At 42.8% G+C, this 25,435-nt stretch overlaps 1 long non-coding RNA gene across 1 annotated transcript in view; it reads right to left on the reverse strand.

Annotated features, from left to right (window-relative positions):
• Positions 1–25,435, reverse strand: part of LOC144824968 (uncharacterized) — a 138,202-nt gene that overhangs the window by 96,903 nt on the left and 15,864 nt on the right. Inside the window, exon 2 of the long non-coding RNA XR_013609210.1 lies at positions 20,391–20,477. This is a non-coding gene — a long non-coding RNA (uncharacterized LOC144824968). The remainder of the gene's footprint in view (positions 1–20,390; positions 20,478–25,435) is intronic.

Genomic DNA, 25,435 nt, shown 5'->3' on the forward strand with positions numbered 1-25,435 from the left:
ATTTCCTAATCCCTCTTTCCTCATCCACCTCCCGTTCCCTGCACCCTTTCCCCACCATGCACCTCATCACAACCGGGATTGTAAAGCACGAGACTGAGCAGCGGTGCCCCGTCACTTACCGGGTTCCCCAGGGTGTATCAGAAGAAGTCCGTGAGACTTAATGGTCCTTTCTTTTCTTCCTTTTGTATACATACCTTCCCAGACCAACGAGAGAGGGAGAGAGAAGAACAAATCAAGACCCCCCCCACTCCGGACGGGAGAAGACCTATTTTCAGTCGAGACCAATAGAAGTCACGAGCCACAACAGAGCAATCAGCGTTTGCTCGCGAGAGACTTACATTCCGTAGCCGGAATCCTTTATTGAAAATAAAACCCTCCTTAACCCGAAAAAGTCTCAGGTCCCTAACTCTACCCACGTCACAGGTCTAATCCGCTCCGTACCTTGGTTTAGAATGAAGTAGGTCTTGTCTCTCTCTCTCAGGAATCGATTTCCCAGCAACCCGCAAGGGTAGCCTGGAAACACTGGAGCTGGATTTCTCGGCAGGAGAAAGTACAGCGTATCTCACTGCGTCAGCTGGAGGGTCAGCTTCCTTCGGCACTTGCTGCAGCAGGGCGCGTCGGGCAAGTAGATAGTCGAACTGCTCCAAACCACTGCGTGTTTGTTTGGACAAGTGTGGGCATATTTATACCTTGAAGGTGCCAAGTTTGACGTAAGATTGGACATAATAATGTCATTATAGACTTGATTCTCTGAAAACTCCATGAGTTCTTGGATAAATTAATATTCATGCAGGGGGAAGTCCCCGACTGCTGAAGGCGGGTTTTTCCAAGAAATCATTGTAGATTTTCAGAACTAGTGGAAGTAGCCAAGCCGTATTAGGACCACTTGAGCTATGTCTTAATATGGTTATGATTTCTATGCCTATATAAGGATACAATATTTTATACCTATATAAGGGCATGAATCATGAAAATTACACTAGGGTCCTAAAATGCTATACAACAGTGTCGAGCCAGTTTAGTTTCACTATTCGACCCCCATGCGGGTGACATAAGGCCCAGGTTCACTGCCTTTTCGGGGGTCTAAAACTGAAAGCTGTTTGGTTGGCACCACCTTACTTAAGATAGGTGAAGTATGGATTCTTCTTCTGTGTTCTCAGAAAGTTTACGAACTTCGTAATGACAGTACTTTGCAAGTACAATGACCAGGTTACTCTTTGTTATATCGTTAGCAGCTCCGCCGCTTCTTTTAACTAGTCAGTGCATCGGGCGAGCCTTCATGGTAGATCCATTTAGCTGAGCTGCACCTCGTGATGACAGTGATTCTTTAAAAGGCGAGCCCGAGACAGAAAAAGTGGTTTTCAGTTGACACGGAGAGGGGTACGTGGTCACTCTAACTGCAAAGCGTGCTCACGGTCTATTGTGCGATTTCTACGAATTTGACTCAACCAGGACATATTAACGGCAGGGCTAACTGTACACATTTGTACTGGGACGTACTCTTGGAAACTGGAGCAGCCCTTTAATGTCGACTAAAAGCCACTCCCTTTTGGGTGGGAAACTTAAATCTTACATGCATGTAGTTAGTCTTCCCAGAAACACTCGTTTACTCTGCGCCATTTAAAATGAGCCTTATTATACACAGTCATAAATATTAACCCACTACTCTGGTGAACTGATCTTTACATTAGATCACATTCTCTTAACAAGCTCTCGCAATGAAGCCGAGTTTTCTCTTTTTCTGCCGTCCCACTTGGATGGCCTTGGCCTGCTTTCCTTCGGTTTGTTACCTTTATGGGGCCATCTGTTTGACCCCATAACGATAACAAAGCTTTTCCGGCAGAAGGAAGTCAGGTCAGTCCGTCCAAGTGGGACGGCTCAAAGAGAGAAAACTTTCGGTCACCAAGTGCTCTTTTTCCAATGCCTGGCGACCGTTTAGCATAAACGGTGACACCTGCCAATGGGAAAGAGGGGCTGGGCTTAAAGCTCGCTAGTGTAAGCTACCAAAAAACATTAAATCTCGCGAGCGAGACTGCGCAAGTGAGCTGTCCACGCAAGCTCGACCTAATAAAAGAAAGAGAGAAGAGATAGAGTTAGAAGAGATAAATGAATACTATGAGAGGATGAAAAAGGTAGATGAGAGTGCCATACTTGTTAGAAGGGTAGAGTAGCCTTACTTTATCAACGAATTTAAATATGCTGTGAGAATATTGTCGACTATTTCACGTAAAAGAATATCTGAATGACTGGGAAAGCTATCACTATATCTAGTGAAACAGACAAATGGTTTGTTTTTGTGAAATTACTAACTGAATTCCATTGAAAAGATTTGTAAAACATGGCGCTGTGAAAATATTTTGTAAAGGAGGTGTCAGTGTCACAGCGGAGCGAGGACAGAGAAGCTGCAGCGGCATTGTACGTCACTAGTGTCGCGCTGTGATTGGTTAACATACGTCACAGTAACCGCGCACTGATTGGCTCATGTGACTAGACAGGCTTGCAGCTGATTGGCTCTTTCTGAAAAGCAGCAATTCTATTGGTTGAGCAAAACAGTGACGTAGCTCAACCTGATTGGCTTGTTGGTGAGTTTCGCGAACGGATTGGTTGGTTTTGCGGAACAACAAGGAAATAGTTACGATCTATTCCGAAGTAAGCGGAATTGTTTAAAAACATGGATTATTATTACATTAAAGAAAAAAAGAAGCTTTCATGGTTTCAGAAATTGAAAAATAAATTGAAACCTGACAAGAGAATTGAAACGCGAGGTGGAAGATTAATTCATAAGTACAAAACACCCGCAGCTTATATGTTAGGTGAATATGGTTATCATACTTGTCTTTGGATTGAGAATTGGATGGAATATACCAAAAATGATGGTGTATTAGCATGGCTGGAAGATGGATCATTTAACATTAAGGTTTTGAAAAACTTAAGAGAAAAAATGATGGCTCTTGTACCAAGACCCAGACCTACTCTATTTGAAGCTCTAGTTGAATGGGAGGATGAAATTTTTGAATTACAACGAGAAAATAGAGGAGTATCAAGGTTTGGAGGATTAGATTTAAATAGAGAAACACATCAGGATAGAATGCGTCGATGGAGACGTGGAGACATGTGTGATGGTTTATATCCAGCAATATTTGGTGAAGCATCTGATCAAAAGGGTACTCAAAAGAAAAATAATAATGGAGAAGAAAGTGATTTAGAAGATGCAGTTTTAGAAGAGATTTATGTTACAAAACCAAAACTGCCACCACCTTATCAACCAGTTTGTTCATGGTCCTCCCCAAGAGTTCCTCCGGGAACTTCCCCGAGTGCTCCTCCAAGAGAATTTATTGAAGAGGCATCACCCAGATTAAATCAGAATAGTGAAAAAACTCCTGAAAGAGCAGAAACAAGATCTAATTCTAGTATATCAGGGGAGAATAGAAATTATGCTGAAACCCCAGTTCAGAGAAATTAAACCCCAAGAAATGTAATGAGAACAGAAAGATGCGAGGAATTACCAAATACCTCAGAATATTTCCGATCAAAAGATGAATTAATACAGCAGTTAACTAAAAGCATGGAAGCAGTAACAGTACCAGTAACGATTGGGCCTGTTCTTCCAGTATTTGATCAAAGGGAAGTTAGACATTCAGCTTTGACTGTTCCATTAAATGCAGAAATTCAGAAAGTAGCTGAAAAATTTTATTCAGATTTATCTGAAATTCACAGAGAGAAAACAATGATGCCGGACTTAACTTTTAATAAAAGTTTGTCAAATAAAACTCCATCTGGTGCAGATTCTGATTCAGGAACTCCGGCAAAGAGCATAAACAAAATAGATTTAACGCACTCCCCACAAAGCTTGGAATTTAAATTACTTGATGTTGCAAAGTTGAAGGCGGATTTGGAGGAATTGATTATTGGTACAATTGGAACTGACAGTTTGAAGCTATATCAGGATGATGAATTATTATTTCTTTGTAAAAGCATACAATAGAAAACGAAAACAAAGTATGATCAATTAGAGGAAATGGCTGCTGAACTAGAAATAGATTTAAGTAGACAGAAAAATTTGCAGAAACATTATAGAGTGGATTTCTCTGAAAAAGACATTGAAAACATGAATACCACAGGAAGAATTATTCATATAAAAGATTTAATTGTGTTTCTAAAAAGATTGGGTGAATTAAGTAAGTGGAGAGTAAAATGGACAAAGAAAAGAGAGGAAGACAAAAGAGAAAGAGGAGAAGTAGTAAATGAGTTTCCAATGAGAGAAATACCGGGAGGAGGGTATGTGCATGTTCCTTGGTCAACAGGACATTTTGCTGTTTACAAATGATTTTCCTCGGCTGAGAGAAAAACCTGTGGAATGGTATCGACAAGTAGATAGATTTGTGAAAGTTTCAAAAGTTCTGTGGAATGTAAAATTTCTATAGATTGGCCTAAAGAAGAACCTGCACGAGATAAGGTAACGGGTGCTCCTTCATCAGATGTTATGAATCTATACGATAAAGTAATTGTGTGGTTGAAAAACAAGATTCCCCCGAAAGAAGTAGATTGGGTTAAAATAGATAGAACGAATCAAGAACCAAAAGAATCAGTACATTAATTTAACGAAAGATTGCTGCTGGTATTTAAACAATACAGTGGTTATGAAAAATTGAGTGAAAAGGATATGAGCCATTTCATATTGAGGTACTGGGTTTTTAAGAACCGGCACAGAACCGGTAACCCAGCGGTGCCAGGGAATCAACACCCAGAGACCTCGGGTTCTTCCTGATCCAGACCACAGAAACTCAGAGTCTTCTAGGTGAAGTCAAAGATTAGTTTATTGGCTGCAACCAAGGTAACAAGTGTCCTAGAAGTACAATACGGGTATGTTCTCAGGAGACTGCACACTTTTACAAAGTCAGGCTTCTCTTCTTATACACAATTTTAGGCTTCAGGCAAAACATTCTTGGTTGTAAAGTAAATCGTTAACATACTTTTAGTACAAAGAAAAAGCAGAGTCATGATGACATGTCCATATTTCACTTCGTGCTGCCTACAACAAATCATTTGGCAAGGCCCAACATTTCATCAGATATCACTGGACCCCTAATAAAAACGGGCACCTCCCCACCATAAAGTAAGTGAAGCAAAGGAGTGGAGATAGATGTGAGCGAGATATGGCAGGTGTGCGCGCTGAAATGGTTTTATGGTTTGTTGAGCCTAGATGCTATCTTGCTCGGCCACTGGGAGGGGAACTGACCTAACGAGTTCGGCCTGGGGCAATGGTTCCAACTTGTACAGGTCATGGAAAAGTCGATTAAGGAGTATGTGTCCTTGTGGAGTTGAATTCAACGGGATTAAGGCCTATGTAAAGGGCAACACATAAATGAAAGCCAAGGGTTCAGAATGTAAGTGACGATTTCGAGGTGAAATCGTCACTCGAATAGGCTGAAAATACATGTACATGATGTACTCGTCATTCTCGGTCTTTTGATACCGAATTCGTCATTTTTCGACGAAGTTTTAATTCTCGAGTCCAGAACTATTATATGAATCCAGATTTTTCAGAACCACAATATACAGATTTCTTTATGGCTTAAGACCTGAAATTGGTAAAATGATAAGATCTGGAATAGTTGGCTGGCAATCGCTCACAGTAGATGATATTTTGAGAAAAGCAAAATATTGTAGTGATGAATTAGATGCTAAACAAAAGAAGCTAAAAGAAAAAGCTATGTGGGCACAGGTGAAAGTGGCTGAACAGCAAATAGCAACTCTAGAAAACAAAAATGTTAATCAGAATCAAGGGAAATTTAAAGGTAATTTTAAGCCAAGATTGATGGGAAATATTGAAGAATTAAAGCAAAAACTCCCATGTTTTAATTGCGGCGAAATTGGACACTGGAAGCGCAAATGTAAGAATCCGCCCAGAAATTTAAAAAATGCATCATTAAATCCACAGATGCAGAATGAGATAAATCTGCAGCAACAGCTACAGCGACAGGTAGTAAATCAGCAAAGTCAGATTCCACAACCGCCACTTCCAAACTGTGTAAATGTGCCGAGATACAATACAGAAACAGGATTCTGCGGAGGTGAACAGGTAAACAGATCGCCAAGAGTGAATGTGTCGTGTTTCTCAACAGCATTTGTTAAAAGAAAATGGAGGGAGTGATTCTGAGGATTATTTATGACGGTGCCTGAGAGAGGAGGAAGAGTGTGTACTTGGAGCCACTCTTGAGGTAGATCAGGCTGGTCCATTTGTAAATGGTAAAGTGAATGATGTAGAAATCACTTTTCTAGTGGACACTGGTGCTACCCGTTCTACTGTTAGATCAGTGGAAATAGAAAACCTGCCTCTCTCGGGTGAAAAGATTCAAGTAGTTGGTGTAGCTAATCAACAAATTAAAACAGATTTAACAGAACCAGTTGAAGTTGAAATTGGTAAATTTAAGGATTTGCATAGATGTGTAGTTTGTGACAGCAGTCCTGTAAACTTGTTAGGAAGGGACATACTTTGTAAGATGAACTGTAAAATATATTGCTCACCGGATGGTATTGAGCTCCAAACTCAAGAAGATGGGCTTTACAAGTTAACAATGTTAATGGTTGAAGCAGAAGAAAGTAAATTATTTCCTGTATTTGATAAAAATAATCTACCTGAAGAATTAAAAGAGACAGTCAATGCTAAAATTTGGGACTTCACTGGAAACGAAATGGGTTTGATGAAAAATATAGACCCAGTAAAAATTTCAGTAAAACAAGGAGTAGATTATCCAAACATTCCTCAGTATAAAATGAAAGCAGAAGTTATTGAAGGTGTCATTCCTGTAATTGATAAATTCATAAAAAAAGGTGTTCTAAAAGAAATTGAAAGTAGTCCATGTAATTCACCAATTATGGGAATCAAAAAGCCAAACGGAACTTTCAGGATTGTTCAAGACCTGAGAAAGGTTAATAAAATAGTTGTTCCATGTTGCCCTGTTGTGCCAAACCCAGCGGTAATTCTTTATCAGATTCCGCATGATGCAGAATGGTACACTGTTATAGATCTTTGTAATGCATTCTTTACTGTTCCATTGCATCAAGATAGCCAACAAATTTTTGCGTTCAGGTTCCAAGACCGTATCCTAGCACGGTGTCGTATCCCTCAAGGGTATACTGAGAGTACATTTATTTTTAATCAGTTGCTAAAGAAATCCTTGGAAAATCTAGATTTACCTGGAAAATCAACATTAGTGCAGTATATTGATGATCTCCTTGTAGCTGCAAAAACACGAGATAACTGTGTGACAGATACCATTATTCTTTTAAATCATTTGGCAGATGAGGGATAAAGTGTCTCCTGCAAAATTACAGTTTTGCAAACAAGAAGTAAAATACCTTGGTCACAGAATTGCAAAAGGAATCAGGCAAGTGACAACTGAGAGAATAAAAATGATTCAAGCAATGCAACCTCAAAAAACACCGAGACAGGTCAGAATGTTTCTGGGAATGGTAGGTTATTGTCGCCAATGGATTAGTGGATTTTCAGTAATTGCAAAACCACTGCAGAGATTGACAAAAGCAGACATAAAAGACCCGATTACCCTAACAGATACTGAGCTAGAAGCTTTTGAGCAGTTAAAGAGAAGTTTGTGTGAAGCTCCAGCATTGGGAATGCCGGACTATGAGAAGGAATTGGAGCTGTATTGCAGTGAAAGAGAAGGATGTGCTTTATCAGTCCTGATTCAAAGACATGGAAGACTGAGAAAGCCAATAGCATATTTCTCAGCTGTTCTTGATCCTATTGCAAAAGCATTACCAGGCTGCTTAAAAGCAGTAGCTGCAACAAGTGTAAGCTTAGAACAAAGTGAAGGAATAATAATGGGATTCCCTGTAAAAGTATATGTACCCATTCAGTTGAAATTCTTCTCACCAGAAGCAAAACACAGCATTTGACAAGTAACAGGCTAACAAAATATGAAAAGGTTATCCTTGGATCAGATAATGTATCAATTGCAAGATGTGTGAATTTGAATCCTTCCACGTTATTGCCTGATGGAACTGTGACAGAAATCATAAATGAAAATGATATTGATCATGAATGCTTGGATGTACTGGAATTTTGCACTAAACCCAGACAGGACATAAAAGATGTCCCATTAGCTGAATCAGATTATGTTCTATTTGTTGATGGTTCATGCTTAAGAACAGATGAAGGTGTTCTGAGTGCAGCATACTCTGTTTGCACAGTTGCAGATGTAATTGAAGCCCCCTGTCTCAAAGGAATTCGTTCAGCTCAAGTAGCAGAATTGATTGCTTTGATTCGTGCATGTGAAAAAGGAAAAGAATTAAAAGTTACCATAGTGACTGATAGTCAGTATGGGTATGGCATAGTCCAGGACTATGGCCAGCTCTGGTCTCAAAGAGGTTATTTAACTTCTGCGGGAACTCCTATCAGGAATGCAAAATTGGTCAAGAGGCTGATCGATGGTATTCAGCTACCAGAGAAAATAGCTGTTGTAAAATGCACAGCTCACAAGAAAGGTGATGATTACATGACAAAAGGAAATGCATATGCTGATGAAATTGCAATATTTTGTGCAAAGAATAATATGTCCATTAATCAGGAAAAAGACAATGAACACGTTTTGGACTCACTTATGCTAACATCTGTAGTTGAGACATGGCAAGGAGTAAAAGATTTACAAAATGAAGCAAGTGATGAGGAGAAAGACACATGGTTAAAAGCAGGTTGCAGACAGAGAGAAGAAGATGAAATTTGGGTTTACAAAGATGACAGACCAGTAATGCCAGATAGCATGATTGCTGACATGGCTCGAATGTATCATGGTCCAGGACATATTGGAAGAGATTCAATGATCAGATTGTTTAGGCAGACATGGTACAATCCAAAGTTCAGACTAATTGCAGAATCTTTTTGTCAGAGATGCTTGATCTGCCAGCAGATTAACCCAAACAGAAAAACAGGACCATAGGACGGGAGGGTGGTCCTTTTACTAGATTACAGATGGATTTCATTGGCATGCCACCTCATAACAAGTTGAGATATGTTCTGGTGATAATCTGTCTGTTTTCAAGATAGGTGGAAGCATTCCCAACACGTCACAATGATTCAGTTACTGTGGCAAAATTGCTTTTGAGAGAAATCATACCAAGGTATGGATTTCCAGTGACGGTCGAGATTGACCGTGGCACACATTTTGAAAACAGATTGCTAAAATTGATTTGTGAAGCACTAAACATAAAGCAGAAGTTACATTGCGCATACAGACCAGAAGCATCAGGTGTTGTTGAGCAAGTGAATGGTACAATCAAAAATAGAATAGCAAATATGTGTTTAGCTACAGGAATTAAGTGGACTGGTTTGTTTTGATGTCATTGAGAAGTACTCCAGATAGAAAAACAGGTTTGAGCCCCCACGAAATTGTCATGGGTAGAGTCATGAGACAAGCATTTGTTCCAGTTGGTAAACTAATGAGCATTAATGATAGCGTCATATTGGAGTACTGCAAAAACCTATCTGACGTGGTGACTTCTGTGTTCCATCAGGTGGGAACTGAAGTGATAACCAAAGAGAAGGAACAAGCTCATGATCTGTTACCAGGAGACTGGGTGAGAACAAAAGTTCACCGAAGAAGAAATTGTCTAGTACCCAGGTGGCAGAAGGCAAGACAGGTGATACTTGTCACAACAAATGCAGTAAAGTGTAGAGGATTGAAGGGATGGATTCATGCTAGTCATACCATACGTGTGCCAGCTCCTGAAAATCTTGACGAAGGTGACACTACAGCTGATTCAGATTCTGAAGAAGAACTTGAAAGAAATCCAGATCCTGAAGATTAACAAGAAAGTCGACATCTGAAAAGTTCAAATGCGAATGAAGCATTGAATGAAGAAATCGAAGAGATTGTGATACAAGACTCTGAAAATGATGAAGATCTGCTAGATCAAGAAGCAGAAAAAGAGTCTGAGCAAGTGGTGATTCAAGATCAGGAGAGTATTGAAAAGCAGATTGGAAGCTCTGGAAGAAGGAACGAAAATTCTGAATCTGGGAAGTTGGAAGTAATTGAAGAAGAAGACGAAATTCCGAGTACCAGTTATAAGGATGATGTTCCTAACGGAGTGAAACTGCTGAGTAAAGAAGTACCTGGATCTAAAATTATCATCACAGATAGCGAATCAGATGAAAGTGATGATGAATCCAAAGTGAAAAGTTCAAGGAAAAGAGCTTGGAGAGCAGAGTGTAATCTGACTGAGCCAAAGAAGAAAATATTTAGAAAAGGAGATAATTGGCCAGCTGAATATGAAAGTTTGAAATACTAATTAGTGAACAGATCAAAAGAGCAAGTTAATGAGATCTCAAGTCAGAAGGGCGGAGACTCAGATAAGAGAAATCAAGCAGGAAAGAAAATAGAAGTAATAAGTAATAGAGCAAAAAGAGTAATAAAGCCAAATCAGAAGTACAAGTCGCCTGAATGGACATACATAATTATCCCACCAGTAGTTGAAGTAAATAGTAGTAGCCAAGAAGATTTAGATGATACAAGTGACAATGATTGATTTTGTTCTGACACAAGGTTGAAGAAAATGTGTTAGGTGACACAAGGTCGAAGAATTTGTGTTAGCTGGAAAACACACATCAATGTAAGACATAAGATCGAAGAAAAGCTGTTAGAAAATAGAGTTTTCTTCTTTTTTAAAAAGTAAAAAAGAGGGGTGTATATTTAGTAATTTTTGAATTTTAAAATTTTTGTTTTTGTTTTGAAAGGCTCTTGTTTCAAAGTAAAAATGCCTTCTACTAATAGCAATTTGAGATGTTTTATTTTAAGAAGATTCTGCAAAATGTCTTCTATATGTGTAATCCTAATATTTTGGTTTGGTTGATTTTAGCTGTCATTTTTCCTTTTGGAATTGATAAGGAGATGTACAAGACTAATATGACTAGTAAAGTTGTGGTTAAACAAGATAATCATGATGTAGTAGGCAAGACTAATAAAATCATTGAGCATAAACCAGAGATCCACCAAGATAGATCTGTTGGAGATTTTTCTAGTAATACCTTTTCAAGACTTTTATCTGAATATGTTAAGGTAATGGATGTGAAAGATTGTTACATTTGTGTGAAGTTACCCACCTCTGTCTCTCAAGGGGTGACCTCTTTCTTATGGCATCACTTGTAGCGTAATAGCTAGTTTGTTTTATCAGACAGGTCGTTTAGAATATTATTATTCGAATTCCGATGAAATTTTTGCAAATTTAAAAGTTGATAATAGCTTGAATAAACAAAAACATGCTAAACAGATGAGGGGATTTTTCATAGTAACTAATGAACTTACTTATGAGTATGCTTTTAGAAATAATTTAACATGTAAGTTGAGGTCGGAAGAAAAATCATTTTTGAATTTGGTTGAAGAGAGAAGGGCAATTTATACGCGAAATGAGATGCTGAAACAAACCAAATCTAAGTTTTGGCAGATTGAGGATGAAAAGCTCAATGGTAGAAACGAAAATGTTGCAATTCATATAGATAAACCTGTTAGTGGAAAGCTTTGTATTAGAAGAGATAATACTCTGTTCGATAATTACTTTGTAGGTGCTAGTCAATGTGAAGATACTTATCAAATCTTAGGGGGTTGGGGATTTAAAGGAGGTAAAGATCCAATTTTTCCAGGAATATATTTTGTTTGCGGGAACAAAGCCTATTATAATCTTCCCGATCACTGGTACGGTACCTGTTATATTGGATTAGTTTTTCCAAAGATTTTTCATGTAGACAAAAATGAAAAGGGTTCATATGAAATCAGAAATCACATGAGTAGATTTAGAAGGGAAAGTTTTTTCAGAAATATTAGGAGACATATTTGGTGCAGTAATACCTTTTGTGGGTATAACCCTGAATGCAGTTAAAATCAGAAAAATGTCTACAATTGTAGATAGATTGTCTACTGATACTGCTAGTAGATTTCAACTAGTAAACACAGAACTTATTGCTATGAGAACGATGGTAATGCAGAACCGACTTGCATTAGACATTCTGTTAGCTAAAGAAGGAGGAGTTTGTGGAATTTTACATGTCCAGCATTGTTGTACATACATTCCTGACAAGAGTCAAAACATTGAGATGTATGTTAAAAACATTACAGAATTACATGCTGAAGTTGTACCTTTAGAAGATGAAGATTTTTCAGAACGCTTGAGCAAAAGATTTGCAGCAATCAGAAACTGGTTTCTAGAGATTGGTAGTTCAATTTTAGGTAAAATACTGTGTCCTTTAATAGTCATAGTCATTTGTAAAAATTTGTTGCATGTTACACAAAAGAAAGAAATATCTAAGCGAAAAGAAAAGAATTTACAAGCTCAGAAAAGAAAAAGAAAAAGAAATAGAATTATAAGAGTTTCGTCGATCACAATATGAAAGTTGCAGACAACCAGCTGAATCAAAGGTTTAGAAATACTAATATCAAGAAAGTCCAAAACATGTTCAAGGGGTGAAAATTTATTAAATTTTGGGTGTTGTTTGGTGATTTTGAAATCACCAGATGAGGGAGTTGATGTAGCGAGGTACTGAATAACATTTTGTTCAAACTCGCAAAGTTAAACTTCCATAATAAATATAACAGTATTAACAAGTATGTGGTTGTTGGACCTGGGCCTCTTGGCAGGGTCATCCCTAAACTTTTTGCCTTCCTCCAATACTCTCTCTGACCTGTTTTTGTTGGTTTAATGACTCTGGGCACTTTGCCACTGCTGACCAGTGCCAAAGTGCATATGCTCTCCCTGTGAAAAGTGTACATGTGATTGATGTCCATGATTGGTTCATTGGATTTACTGTTAGTCCCCAGTAAAGTGCACCAGGAGTGCCAGGGCTTGTAAATGCCAATACTGCTAGTGGGCCTGCAGCGCTGGTTGCGCCACCCACAGAAGCAGCCTTAAAATGTGTCTAGGGTCTGCCATTGCAGAACCTGCGTGCAGTCTGGTACTGTCATGCTGGCTGGGCAAGTGCACACACTTGCCAGCCCCTAAACCTTCCCGTAACTTCATATTAGTCACCCCTATGGTAGGCCTGAGGGCAGGGTGCATTGTAAGTGTAAGGTAGAACATGCCCTGATGTGTGTGGCATGTTCTAATAGTGAATTACTGCCAAATTCGTTTTTCACTATTGTAAGGCTACCAGTTCCCCTCTAGGCCAGATGGGCTGCTGGAATTATTACACTCTATAATCCCAGCAGGCTCAGGGAACATGGTAGAAATTAATGTTTAGTATGCCTGAACTCAGGATGATAAAATATTTCTTTTTGTAAAGTTTATTTTAATATCCTGGGTTTGCAAATGCTACTTTTAGAAAGTTAGCATTTGCTGGCCTAACCATTTCAGCCCGCCTCTGCTTGGATGTGGATCTGACTGTCTGGTGTGTGTGAGTGACAGGGCTGGGAGTTGACAGGTAGTGAATAGCAGGATGACCCCTTAGTGGGTGGTGGGAGTTTCCCCTGAATGATGCATCAGGCTGTGCTCTGCCTCCACAATGCTGGCTCCGCCCTCCTGGGGAGCAACTGATGACTCAGCCTGCACCTGGCCCAGGAAGGACCGAAGCTTGTCAACAAAGTGCTCAGGCTGCCCCTGTCCTCACAATGCCAGCTCCGCCCCCCTGGGGAGCGGCTGATGTGCCTGCCCTCACACTGCATGCAGAAGCCAGAAGTACCCACAACAAGTGCTCAGAGACTGGAGCAGTTATGCAGAGGCCCCCCTGGCCTGCTAGAACAAAAGAAACTGGGTATAAAAGTAGGAGCCCTGCTCCTTGTAAATTGGATCCTGTTTGCGCTACAGAAGGACCTCTGCCCGAAGAGAAGGACCTGGAAGGACTACAAGGAGGAGTGCTGTCTCTGGCCTGTGTCTGGTGCCTTGCTGCCAAAGGAGAGGAAAGAAAAGACTACAAGAGACTTTTGCTTTATTGAAACTTTGTGCCAAACTCTGCTGAAAGATCTCCAAGGGCTTGCCTGTGAACTTGCCCCCTGACCAGCGCCCCAGGAACAGTGGGCGCTACCCCCTGACAGAAGAACCACTGTAGGACGCTGTTTTCCTTTTGCGAGCCCCTCCAGGAGAAAGCGGAGCGCGCTGTGACCTTCGCGCTCTTCAGCAACGCTCTGGGAGCTGCCCTCCCTCTAAACAAAGTGACTGCCGCCTGCCTGACCCAGAAACATCGTGAAGACCAGCCCAGCTGATCCGAGCACCGTGACTGGCCCCGAGCCGCAGCTCGCAACGTGAAGAGAGGTGGCGCCCGGTGCCTGCTTGCACCCCCTTCGTGTCTGGTGCCCCTGAACGCGCCGCCGCTGTCCGTGAAACAGCTGTTGCGTGGGGTGCCTGAACGTCGCCTGGATTAATAGAGGCCTGCGCCGAGGATCGCCGCCCACTGAGTGTGCCACCTTCTGTCAGAATCCCCGAGGCACTCCGTCCTGGTGACCCGGCCCGCGTTGCTACGCCAACCTCCGAGCCGAGCCGAGCCGCCGCTCGCTCCAGCCCAGGGAGGAAGACACCGCGACGAGGATCACCGAGCCGACCTGGGACCCTGCTGCCTCGACCCTGGTTCAAGTTTCCTTAAGGTACTGTTTGCCCCGCGGTACGAGCATTTGACCTGCCCCGCTCGCACCGCCCCTCTGGCCAGCGCAGCCCTCGGAGCTGCGTGTGGAGCGCTCCCAGGGCCCCCGCTCTCTCCCCCGCCAGCCGCGCACAGCCGTGCGGCTCGCACTGAGAGGCGGACGCGAACAGACCTGCCGCCGCTCCCGCCAGAAGCGTGAGCCCGGGCCGGTCGGGCCCATTTTGATTACCAGAGGCGCACCAAGGCCTCAGCAGACATCCCGCCTTTTTGAGAACGTTGAACAGGGAAGCCCCCAACAATATCATATTTGGGGAATAAGAAGACATCGCATTTTGTTTAAGACACTGTGACTTTGTTTTGCTACAAGTAAACTGGAACCTGCATTCAAGAAAGTAACCAAGACTGTATTTACAAGCCTGCTTGAAATTATATAAAGAGTATATATTTTTACAAATACAGTTTGGTGTCATTGTGTGGTGGGTTGGTTGTGGTGGTGGAATATTGCAAATGTTTAACCCTATGTGCCCCAGAGATTAGCCTAAGACTGCTTAAGCCACACTACCTAGAGGGTAAGCAGAGGTTGTCTTGAAGGTAACCCTCAGCCCTGACGGGGAAGAGAGAGTCCCTGGTTGTCGCCAGTGCCGCACTGCGCCACCTAGAGACTCCCCCTTCCTACATTCCTGCGCCGAGGATCGCCGCCCACTGAGTGTGCCACCTTCTGTCAGAATCCCCGAGGCACTCCGTCCTGGTGACCCGGCCCGCGTTGCTACGCCAACCTCCGAGCCGAGCCGAGCCGCCGCTCGCTCCAGCCCAGGGAGGAAGACACCGCGACGAGGATCACCAAGCCGACCTGGGACCCTGCTGCCTCGACCCTGGTTCAAGTTTCCTTAAGGTACTGTTTGCCCCGCGGTACGAGCATTTGACCTGCCCCGCTCGCACCGCCATCTGCCTCAGCCGAGTCCCCGGAGCCGCGCAGTGAGCGCTCCCCGGGCCCCCGCTCTCTCCCCTGACAGCCGTGCAGCGCGCTCGTCAGGCTGACAGTGACTCCCCGGCCGCCGATCCCGCTAGAGGCGTGAGATTGGGCAGACCGGGTCCGATCGTTGGCGCAGAGAGGCCCTGGCTGATTGAAATTCTTGCTGGAGGAACGTACCAGGACTAGGGAAGAGTCCGCAACCCTTTTTAAAAAGCACCAGAACAATTCTTTTAACGCTGATACAAAGACCTGTGACATAATCAGAGAGTAACTGGAACTATTTTCTTAAACTACGCAAAGACTGTATTTACAAGCCTGATCTAAAGATATATATAAAGAAGATATTTTTACAGAAATACAGTCTAGTGTCATTGTGTGGTGGGTTGATGGTCATTGTGTGTGATGTTGCAAATGTTTAACCCTATGTACTCCAGAGTTTAGCCTAGACTGCTTGCGCCACACTACCTAAAGGGCGAGTAGGGGTTATTTCTGGGAGTAATCCTTTGCCCTGACTTAGAGGAGAGGGTCCCTGCTTGTCGCAAGTACAAACCTGCGCCAACCAGAGACCCCCAATTCTAACAGTGGTGAATTATTAATCAACTTAGTTTTAAAATGCATAGAAACACGAGGGACTAACTTATGTGCTCTATGTTGCAAGTGTGTAGAAAATAATAAACTAACCCTGTCTATTGTCTTTGTCAGTATTAAATGCGGCTGTCTAACTAATAGCATGTGCTTATTATGTGTGCTTATGTTATGTCTTTTCTGTGACAAAAGCTTGTGGAGAATCCTTGCGGTCTAAAAGAAGAAGGTAGATATAAATGCTGCTTTGTGTGCTCAGCTAGGTAACATAAATTAACGGGTTAATAATTAGCAAAGGGGGTGGGTAACAGAATGGGTCTCAATTCTCAAATTAATTGATGTCTTGTGTTTGTTTAAATAATAGTTTCCGAGTGAGGCCTAAGGCCTGCAAAATATGGTGTTTCGAATCCTGTCCAGAGAAGAGCCTCGCACATATTCAGAAGTGGAAAACTTTTACCACGTTGACATTCTTTTTGTCAGAAAAATGCAGTTAAATAAATTGTGCTAAACGTACTCTTGGAGAAAGGCTCAAGGACAGGAAACCGGCAAGATTGCCAAGGCAAGGAAGTTGAACTGTAACTCGAGAGAAATGTTTCTTTTTCGAGGAAGCCAAATGACACGAAAGCAAAGGACAATGGGGCTTAAGAAAAGCCTGATCATGGTGTTGAAACGGAGATGACCTAAGGTGGACTGACATTGGGAAGTCTGGATTTGCTTGGAGAAATATAAAATGTAGACAGTTTAGCTAGATAGAAAGGTATAAAACCTGACCTCATGGGCAGGAGGGATCCTCTCGCTTTCCGATTCCTGAATGGCGTGACGTGATGTCGGACATTTTGGCGCACGTAAGGACAGCAGTCTTAATTTGAATTTTCCTTTTCAGATGGAGCAAGAATAGTCAGGGAAATAGTTTGAGGGAATGGAAACTGTTATTTTGCTTTAATTCATGCAAACTGATTTGCTTTTGAGGATGTCAGTCTAATAAATCAATTCCTTATAAATGCTGCTTTTTATTGCTAATAAAAAAGATTCTTAATAAAATGCTCTTTCTTGAATAATACAGTTAAAATAAATTAGATTTTGAAACGACAAGCTGGTCTGTTTATTCATGGTCTAGTTACCGTTAGTTGATCCATTTACCTAAGTGACTTAATTAAAGATATAAATGTTTATAACCATGGGGAGTAAAGATAAACTGTAGTTGTATATAATTTTGTAAATAGTTTGTGAATAGTTCTGATTAATTAGGTTACATCATTCAGTCACCCAAAAATTGTCTCGTTGGTTTATGGGCCTCATTAGTGATTTATGATAAATGGTAAGTATTGTGGTATTGGGTAGCGTTGGTTGAGACAGTTTTTCATTAGGGGCGCTGGATCAGTATGGTGAGTATTTATGATGGTTCCTAAAGCCATCAGAGGGGGGATTGATGGAGCAGGATTTCGTGAAAGAAACCTGCTCAATTGAACACCCCTATAAAACGTACTAACAGTAAGTAATGTTCGAATGATTAATGTGCACAATTACACTACACGTGGGAAGTTTGCCCTGCAAAATGCATGAACTAACCAAAATGATTGCATAAATAACCGGAAACTTAATAATCTTCTGTATAGAATGAATTAGGAAGGTTTGCATGGCAAGGCAGCATGTGTATATAGTGAAAAGCATGACGTGTATTGCTTTATCCTAATAATAATGCTGCTTTTCTGCTTATGCTATGCTAGGCTAACCATTAATATGAAGAAGAGTTAAGATGGTGGATAAACAGTGAAAATATATTATCACATAATTAATAAATGTTTGTTTTCCGTTCTTTTAATAATGGATGAATCCTCCATTTTGTTAAATTAGCCTCACAAAGGGCGGGTGTGGTTGCGAGCGAGCGGGAACCATGTGACTGCATGACCGAACTGCTGTCCAAAGCTGAAAAAAAAGGGTGACCTGGTGTAGGACAGAACATTGACAAGCGGCCAACGCCAGAGTCAACATGGGAACGGAACCCGAAGTTGGTGACTTTATTAAAATGTGCAATTAATTGTTACAAGTGTACTCATAAGAGAGAAGAGGTTGTGGGAGTTCGCCTTTTCAGGGGCCCACTGGTGCAGGGGTTCGCCCTTCTTTGTACTTAAATCCTTAGACTAACAAAATAGAGATTGGCAGGGAAGCTGTAATATCAAGGAAATAGATTTATGAACCTCTCTTGAGGGGGACTACGTCAATACGGTACCCTCAGGCCACTGTATGAGGTAGTCCAAGGAGTACAGAAACCATGGTGCTAATATACTGTGATAGTTGCAGTGTAAGCATAGAGGTTCAAAAAGAGGCGGTACAAGTATACACTCGAATAGCATTTCACATATAAGGGTATATGAGAACCACTTAGTGAACAGAGTGGGTGAAGTTACATAGTTGCTCAAATCAGTTAAAATAGCGTGACAGTTAATTCTGTAACAGGTGCATTCTAGCAGCTACATGCCTTTCTGAGCATGCACGGTGCTGAAGGAGTTAACTATAGTTGATGACTCAAGCAGAATAGAGAAGCAGGCAACAGTGAAGACAGGAGAAGCACATGGCAAGCACATGGCTAACTAATATGGCTGACCTAACCAAAATGGCTTCAGCTTATGCTAACGGTAATTTCTGCGATTTCCACAGATGGCCGTTTCAGCATTAGCTGAAGACATCCGCTATGGATTAATAGAAGTATGGAAGATATCCTGCACATCTATCCTCATAAATCCATTAATATCCTGATCCATTACTAGATGGCATTTACATTTTGAACATTTCGTTTAACTGGTGAAATACAAGTAGAAATACATGGGGAACAGAGCATTGGGTCACATTAAATACAAAGGCAGCGGAAAAAAAGGATCGCAACAATTATATATATATATATATATATATATATTACAAATGGGGGTGGGGTCGCACACTACTCACACACCGGCGGTATCGCCCCTAAGGACTATGGTTAATGTAGTTACGTGTTCCGCGATGCATCTTCTTTCGATTCACTGCTATCTTCGTCATCCCTGGACACGTGTTTCGGGGTATCACCCCTCGTCAGCAGGGATAGTCTGCCAGGTTTAGTACCACTCAGGCGCGCAGGTGCGGGGTCCCAGGCTCATCAGCCAAACGCTCAAGGGAGCTTTAACATTACAAATGGGGGTGGGGTCGCACACTACTCACACACCCAATTGTAATATTAATATATATATATATATATATATATATATATATATATATATATATATATATATATATATATATATATATATATATATATATATATATATCTGATAATAGCTTTCAGTTTTAAACGGAAAACTGTGTTCAAAATCAACCAGTCCAAGTCCATGTCCCAGAGTTCTAGTGGATTTCAGTGGCTATTTTATTCAGTTTGGAAATAGCCAAAAGCATATGCCTGATGCTATGTTTAAATAACCGTCTGGTGTTCTTCTTTATGAGGGCAAAGGTGTCAATGATATGTTATCACAAAAACAATTTTCACTTCAGGGGACCAGGAGGACCATAGGAATTAGGACGAGGAACCGCAAAGGGCTGCTCCTCCAAAAAAATGGGACGAACAAAGGGGTACATTGCTAAAAAGTACTTGAAGATTAGAAGCCGCTGTACAACCAGCCAGAGAGGAGTCTTCTCCCTGTGTCCGTCTGAGCCTCACAGGCAGGCTCTTATTGTTCACTTCTCCCACGGTGGAGTTGCACATCTTGCAGCTCAGGAAAAACAATTACGGCCCAGTTTTAACGATCCTGTCTAGTGTCTCAGGCAGTGCACCAGTATTCTTCATTTAACAGGCACCAAAGGCACAGTACCTGTACCCTGAACTCAAGTACTTCCCTAATTCCTGTGTTGCTCCGCTGGCGCACTGCTCTTTTGTCGGGCCACACATTGTACCCAGTATGCCCAGGCACCTCTTGATCAACAAACAGAGGTACCAACGTGCATTCACTTGGGGACCAGGACTCAGAGGCCTGATGCTGGAGTATCTAAAGCAACTCTTGTTTCAAAGGGGGTCCCCTCAAGCAAAGCCTCCTTGCCGTCCTTGTCGGTCTGTGACTCTCCCAGCTGGGCATCAAAAACTGGATCAACGCAAATAATTCTCTATCCTGATTTGTGACCCCGTCTTTCATCCAAGACAGTGGCAGAGGTACACACTTCACGTTGTTTTAATGGGCCCAGTGCTTCAGGCCTTCTACCTTCACTGCGGTCCTAGTTGCTTGTTCCCCTTACCTCGGCTCCAAGCTGGATTAGCGCTGACTCTCCAGGCTGGATCTGATGTCCGGGCCCCTCTGGCAATGGTTATAGGGCAGCAGGTATCTATTGGTGATCAGAACAAAAGATCTTTAGACAAGGCATACAAATAATCTATCAACAGAGATGATACTCTATTTCAGAAAACTTCTTTAGTCTCGGGGCACCCCATACATTAGCAGGGCACCCAAGAACCACTTCATCTATCTGAGAGTTGAAAAACACCCTGGACCTATTATCTAGTATAAAAGGAACTTTTTGGTGAACTGACAAGAGTAAAGCGTTACACAATTTAATTTGTTTCTCCCAATCCCAAGCAGCCAAGGAAGTCTACTTATGAACCTTCCACTACTTGTACAGGACGGCAGAAACTTCTAAAATTATTTTTCTTACATAAATACACCTACATTTTACGCTTAGGACGATGCTCTCATGTTATAGGTGTGGCAGGAAAATCTAAAAACTGCTAATTTAACAGGGATCCTTACTACATAAATAACTAACAAAACCTCAACATAACTATGTCACTCCACAAAACTCCATCTTTATGGAAGAAAACTTACTGAAACCCCTACAGAGGCTCAAATCGGATGTAACACACTGGCCATCCCTCCCACTGACACTGTTAGGAAGGGCAGCACTCTTTAAGATGCTTTCGCTCCCAAGGTTCCTTTATGCGTTGCAAAATACCCCATTCACGGTCCCTATCACTTATTTTAAGGCAATAGACGCAGAAATCTCTTCCTTATTATGGGACGGAAAACTGGCCCGTATAGCAAACTCCAAACTAATCCGCAGCTGGTATGATGGGGGGATTGCACTGCCAAGTGTTAAATTATACTACTGGGCTGCATAACTAACGGTAGTCAACCAGTGGATACATGCCCCACAACATGACCCAGCCTACAGCCTTGACAGGACTGTACTCCCCACAGATCAACTGATGAAGGCCCTCTACACTAACAAACAACGGCATACGCTCACGGGCCCTACGGCCCACACGGTTAAGATTTGGCACACAGCTCAGAGAGCCCTGGGATGGGAGGGAGTGCTCACACTGGCCACCTAGCTCTGGGACACACGTCGCCTTGGTACCCTGGCTAATACTAAGGGATTCAGGCAGTGGGACCTCATTGGTATCTCAAAGATAGGAGACCTATAGAGTCGGGGTGAAATCATCACATTTGAAGCCTGTATAGCTTATATATACGCACGTATCACCCGAAGGCATCAAGGCGCTTGCTTAGGGAACCCCTCCTGGTATTCCCCTGTGAGATACCCCGGCAGGGTTTCCAGAAGGTGAAAGCCAGGCATCCCGCCGCGAGGGGCCATAGTGGAGATTAAGCAAGCTATTGCCCAGAGTCGCAGAGTGTGACCTCGTGAGTCGAGTAGGCACCGGAGCGAGAATTGTCGAGTCCGTGGAATTTTTGAGCCCGAGACCCGCCGAGGCGGGGAATCGAACCCTGGTCCACGGCCGATCTCAGCTTCCAGGTCTGCCGCCTCTAACCACTGAGCCACGCTGAAAAGTACGGAATGGCGGTTACCGAGAGGTACTGCTACATTCAAATTAGACATGCTCTGACAGGTGCCATTCCACCGGGAACGACACTGTCCGAATCCTCCCCACTGGAGGATAGACTCCTCACCGATCAACTTGAAAAGAAAGCAATCTCACTAATGTACCGTAAGCTGATAAACAATCTTCCAGACCCCACGGTGGTTCTCCGTAGCAAGAGGGAGGTAGAACTAGGGGACATAGACGACGAAGACTGGTTATACGCACTTGCTTCGGCAAGAGACGCCTCCATACCATCTCGGCTAAAACTCATACAACTAAACATACTACACAGAATATACTATTCCCGCACTCTATTGCACAAGTTAGGACACGTCCCAGAGCCTGGATGCCGGAGAGGTTGCGGACTCCCTGGAACATAGTTTCATATACTATGGGACTGTCCCAGAATACAAACATATTGGTCAGATGTACTGTCTGAAATTTCAAGAGCAAGCGGGGTAGAAGTACAGCTCAAACCTAGGTGTTGCATATTAAATATTTGGCTGCCTACGGACCTAAATCGAGGGCTACAAACCTGGGCAACACTGGGCCTGACACTTGCGAAGCGGAACATAGCTAGAAAATGGGGATCCGGCATAGTACCCTCGAGATCACAATGGGCAAATTACATGGATGCGGCGATGGTGGCAGAAAAGGCTGTATTTATACATAGGGGGTGTCCAAAATTTGGGGGAAATGGAATGAGCACCGGGGAAACTTATGTGAACCCCCGCAAGATTTGTCTGAACCTGCTGCAAGTCCTTAGGGCGGGAGCCGTGACATAGTGCAGATGTAAAGGCCGGATGTACATGAGTGGTGGGAAAAGGGAAAAGAATATTATTTTTGATGTAAATGTTGGTTGGGGAAATGTGTTCCGAACACGTGCCATATAGAGTCTACCCATGGGTGGATGTACATCCAGAGGCCCACATATCTACTACCAGCACATATGCTATATTACATGATAATGTATATTTATGCATGAAAGAAAACAAATTCTACATGTACTGTTACACTGATGAAAAGCCAATAAAAATTGTTTAAAAAAAAAAAAGTCTACATAATGGGTACATGAATTTCTCCAGCAGAATCTGTTGTGGCAAACAAACTCCTATAAAGCAATATTTTCATTCGAAATGTTCGCTGAGGATCACATGGGTGTCTTTCCTAACATTGTGAACCCTTATGCATTCTACTTTTCATGGTCTGGACTATGTAACATAATTTTTAGAGAAAAAAACCTATTCACCAGCTCTAATAAGGGCTGTCAGCTCAATTACACAGACTTACTAATAAGGGACTAGTAATGCCCTTGCAACCCGTTCATAGCATGAGAATAACATAAACAATAATCATGTTATCACTATTAATTCTAACAATTTTAAAACAGTATTACTGAATAGCCAATTAGACGTGCACTGGTGAGGTGCAGCATCCTGTGGAATGAACGAGTAAAGCGAGCCTGACCAATTATCTCATGGCCGTTGAGAGAGAGAGAATATAAATCACGAAAAATTACAATGTGTTACTTAATTTTAGTTACCCTTAATTTTCCCAGGAGTTAGTCTCCAATCCCTCATTCAACAGTAGGTAACCTAAACAGGTGACCTCCTGTCGACAATATTTACCCCCCTTTTTGGCAATAGGGCAAGGACAGACTTGCAAGTGGTAAATAGCACATTGAGCTAACTAGAAAACATTAACAACCAACTACCAATTCCTTTAGCTTATTGAGCTATGTAACATAATTAATACAAACTTTATTCCATAGCCTTTTTTCTGGCCCCAGCACAACAATTGTGAATGAAAATCAGTTCTGTATGCACGGCAGAGCTATTCTCTGCACATGGCCTACAGGCGCTGCTACCCCTTGGCAATGTTATTCAATAGGAGAAACCCTACCTGCATATCTCCCCATGTGCTCCTAACAGAATATGCAATATTTCCGTTAGCTAATGTTACCTAAAACAGATCTGTGGTGTCTAATCTTGTTCCAGGAAGGCTCAATCAAGGCTATAAGTTAATTGAAACAACTAAGTAAATTCTTCCATTTCTTAAATGTAGTTAAATTACTAATAACGATATCCTAAACATTATTAACATGAATTGAGAATTAATTTTGACCCTAATTTCCCTAGGCACATTATAGCCTCAGACATCATTAGAGCAAAATTTTAATTACCTGTAGTGTTTTACCCTACAATGTTAGAATCAGGAAATGTTATTAATACAAAAGGATTTAGTTTATTTAAACTACTCTTCAACATTACAAGCTTTCATAGTGTAATGTAGAAATCACACACGGGGCGTGGCTAGCCGGCCATCATGGCGGAAGGGAGTTCTTAGTGCCCAAACTGATATCCCCATTAATCCGCCAAATATCCTGACGGTGTGCTATCCAGATTGACAATCGGTGGGACCAGGCAGCTAAATACCGGATGTGTCTGGAGAACCTGGAAAGGAGCTGATTCGCCCCCTGTGACGGCAACTGCGGCGATAAAGACGATGGAGCCCTGCTAACAGTGAGGCCGCGAGCGGGCGATCTGTGACAGGGAAAATGGCCGCCTGCACTTAACTGGCGACTCCTTCGGAGAAGAATCCTCCTGGTTGGAAGCAGGCGAGGCAGCGGAGATAGAGTGGTGGCCGTAGTACCCTGCACGGTACAGCTTTGTCCCCAAGACCGCAGCCATTGAAGAAGGGAAAGCGGGAGCCTACTGAGCGCGAGGTTGTGCACAGACGCCTCACAGTGGGAGTGAGCAGCCCGCATCTGACTGGTCCCTGCGGTGACGGACCTCGACCCTCCAGACTGCAGTCGCGGGAGTCAAGTGGCTGGGACACACAAGTAACCCCCATACGGCCCCAAGATCGTACCGATCTCCCCTTCCGGGATCTGACACATGCAGGGCTGAGGTCACGCGCGGGAGATGGGAGCTGGCCGCCCGCGTTGCCAGAGGGCCCTGCCAGGGCTGTAAAGTGCCTGCGCCGGAGCATTGGCAGCCTCTTCATAGGGGGGCCCGGATCAAGTGTGGCACAATGGTGCCTGCAGGATTGGCTATTGAAGTGACACCGTATGTGTGTGCCCTGGGGGAGGAGCTCAGGGCCGGTAGAACTTCTGTCATGGTGGTGTTGCACTGGGCCGTGAGCGGCTGCTGCGGGACGGCCTAGACCTCGGCGCGCGGTGCCCCTGAGCCGCATTGAAGACATCGTGCGGACTTGTGGGAGCCGGCTGGAGCTGGGACACCTCGGTGAGAGAGGGCAGGTTGACAAGGCCATAGTGGAGGGGCCCGCAGCATCACGAAATTGCACCAAGGGTCAGAAAGGCAGGAGTGTGGCTGCACTGGCTGGCCTCTGGGAGCTTAGCCTGGTGGAACAGGCCAAGACACCTATCACCCCTACACCTGGGCCGTGCAGACAAGAGGGCACTACACTGGAGGGATAGACCGCTGGGACAGCCTGCCCCAATGAA

The sequence above is a fragment of the Lissotriton helveticus genome, chromosome 3_1, assembly GCF_964261635.1.
Source record: "Lissotriton helveticus chromosome 3_1, aLisHel1.1, whole genome shotgun sequence".
Lineage (NCBI taxonomy): Eukaryota > Metazoa > Chordata > Amphibia > Caudata > Salamandridae > Lissotriton > Lissotriton helveticus.